The sequence below is a fragment of the Galeopterus variegatus genome, unplaced genomic scaffold (genome assembly GCF_000696425.1).
Source record: "Galeopterus variegatus unplaced genomic scaffold, G_variegatus-3.0.2 Scaffold48587, whole genome shotgun sequence".
Taxonomy (NCBI): Eukaryota; Metazoa; Chordata; class Mammalia; order Dermoptera; family Cynocephalidae; genus Galeopterus; species Galeopterus variegatus.
In genome coordinates, this window is record NW_007774698.1 from 1 (window position 1) to 2,785 (window position 2,785).

A 2,785-nucleotide genomic window follows, 5' to 3' on the forward strand; every position below is an offset into this window, starting at 1 on the left:
GGGGTGGTGCATTCACAGGACAGGCTATCAGCAAATCAGAATTGTAGTTCCTGCTTTGCTGTAGACTTAATGTAAAAATGAGTCAGATTCCATTCTCCCCTTTTCCTGTGTTTTCTGTAAATATTAGTGAAGATAAAGAAGCTTAAACTTCCAACTAGATTATAAATTTGGGGGCAGAAGCCTTCTTATTTTATTCATTTCTTATGTCTTTGTTTCTTCTCTGCATTCTAGAATATCTAATACAATTTTGTGTATATAGTACATGTTAAATAAATGTTTGTTAAATAAAATCTCTAATGCATAAGAATAGAATAGCTATGTACCTTCACTGAGAGCTTCTTGAAGTGGAGTAGAACGGGATGTAAGAAAGGAGAAAACACTATTCTAGTTTACTTCCTCTAGATAAAAATTGCTGCAGAACCATGGTCACAACTCCTTTCCTTCCTTACACCTCTATTGCCTTCTTTTTTTCACTTCCTTCTTTTTGCCTAATGAAGAGGGTTGGGCTCTGAGTTATTGAAAATGAAGAAGAGAACCATTTCAGCTTTTCTTTTATCATTTTAAGACCTAGACAAAGGGTTTACAGATGGGATAATCTGTGCTGGACTAGATTAGCCTAGGCCCATCTGGGCCTAGTTCATATCCCTCATCTACCCTAGAATTCGGCTAGCCATTAGTGACCATGTTTTGTTTCTAGAATTCAGATCCTAGGGTTAGTACCATTTATTTGCTAATACCCTTTCTGCCCCCAGGTGCAGGAGTAGCCCTGCTGAATGACCATATTTATGTGGTGGGGGGATTTGACGGTACAGCCCACCTTTCTTCTGTTGAAGCATACAACATTCGCACCGATTCTTGGACAACTGTCACTAGTATGACCACTCCACGATGCTACGTAGGGGCCACAGTGCTTCGGGGGCGGCTCTGTGCAATTGCAGGGTGAGGATTGATTAATTGATTGACTTTTAACTCTTTTTTTACTCTTTCTTTCTGTTTTCTTTTTTGGGGGAATTGCAGGGGAGGCAGGGTGGTGAGGGTTTAAAAAGCAGGCTAGAGTCATCATGCATCCAGGGCAAGAGTCTTTGTGATCCAATCCTCACTTTTGGGTGGAGACAGGGTTTGGGTAGGGAAAGACATCTCCAGTGGCAACTTTAATGAAGGATTTGTGTGGGAAGTAGTAGAAAGCTCATTTTTTTCTTTTGCTTCTTTCCCACTCAGATATGATGGGAACTCCCTGCTGAGTAGCATTGAATGCTATGACCCTATCATTGACAGCTGGGAAGTAGTGACTTCCATGGGAACCCAGCGCTGTGATGCTGGTGTGTGTGTTCTCCGAGAGAAGTGACCATTGTTGGAGCACCGTCCAGAGCTAGTGACCAGTCCAAAGGACAGTTTGTGGGAGAATCAAGGATCCTTTCCAGAATACCTGTTTCTCACTGTGTGCATAGGGTGATTACAGGCACCAGTGCAGTGATGATTGTACTTATATGCCCCGTACTCCCCCTCACATTGGTAGTTATTTCTGAGAAAGGTGGGTAACAGACACTCAAGGGAAAAATATGCACATTGAATGGACGTGAGAGACCAGATTACCTCTCTCTCTGGTCTGGGGAGCACTTTCTTGTCATATGTAACTTACCTTGTGCTTAGGAGAATATATATGTATGTTGTGCCTCATATATTGCAGAGAACTAAGGTAAGTATGGCCTACTAGATGTGGGCAGTATCCAGCCTAGATGATTGGAAGGATACCAACTTAAGTAAGCTCGGTAAAATCCAAGTCTTTTTTTCAGGAACAAATATTTTTTCTAATCTACAGGTAGCTAGGGGCAACACAGTTTCATTCTGGAGGAAAACAAAAGAGAAATCCCTATCAAAACTTTGGGGACCAGGGAGAGAGACTCATCTTACACTCCCTTAGGAGGACAGGGTTAGTATATCAGACCTGAGGTTAGAGTAAGTGAAGTAAACAATCTGAGGCAATGTGAGTGAAATTAGAACACCACTGAACTTATAACCTGGAAGATCGAGAAGGCTGTATTATTTGAAGGTTGTTTTTTTCCCCAAGGTCTTTCTAAAGTAGAGTGTTGTGCATCCGTGCAGTAGAGACTGGGAGAATAACAAGAGTTAACAAATCTTGGGATGAGAGGCAATAGCATAAATGTGAGAATTCAACATACCTGGGGATGAACTAGAAGTACCTGTGATTTTACAATTGTCTTATTTCCTGCCAAGGTTCATCTAGCCCTGGCAGTGTTTGCCTTGAATGGTGAGAGACTGTCTTTTTTTTGTTGAATCCAATACTACTACACCATTACACTTCCACACTATTTATTAGGGGATGGGGTGGGGATGGCAGCAGCCCAGTGGTTCAGCTACCTGATTACTGCCCATTCTTTTAAGGGCACACTTCTGGTAAGGAGTGATTTTTACTGCTGTGTTTGGTACATTTAGTCCTTTTCCTGCTATAAGTTTCCCTTACATGTCCATAGAATGGATTTTATTCATTCCAGGACAGAATAATCAAGGACAACAAAAATTCCTTTGTTAGTTCTAGTACCTCTGCTATCACCATTTCTGAGCTACCATTCAAGGCACCTGTGTATCATGGAGTGAAATTCTTGCTTTATAAGTATTGAGAGTGTGGGAATGCCATAACCTAAACAAGGGTGTACTTTCCCTTTGCTCTGAAATTCCATTTTTTCCTCTTTCCCTGAGTTGTACTGACCTACAGAGTTAATTTCCTTTGTATTTTTTTAAGAAAATATTAAAAATTAACTGTCTC

General features: G+C 41.0%; 1 long non-coding RNA gene across 1 annotated transcript in view; it reads left to right on the plus strand.

Annotated features, from left to right (window-relative positions):
- The first annotated feature begins 757 nt into the window (after positions 1-757).
- Positions 758-2,785, plus strand: part of LOC103584272 — a 3,215-nt gene continuing 1,187 nt past the window's right edge. The window contains exons 1-2 of the long non-coding RNA XR_549959.1: positions 758-939; positions 1,219-2,684. This is a non-coding gene — a long non-coding RNA (uncharacterized LOC103584272). The remainder of the gene's footprint in view (positions 940-1,218; positions 2,685-2,785) is intronic.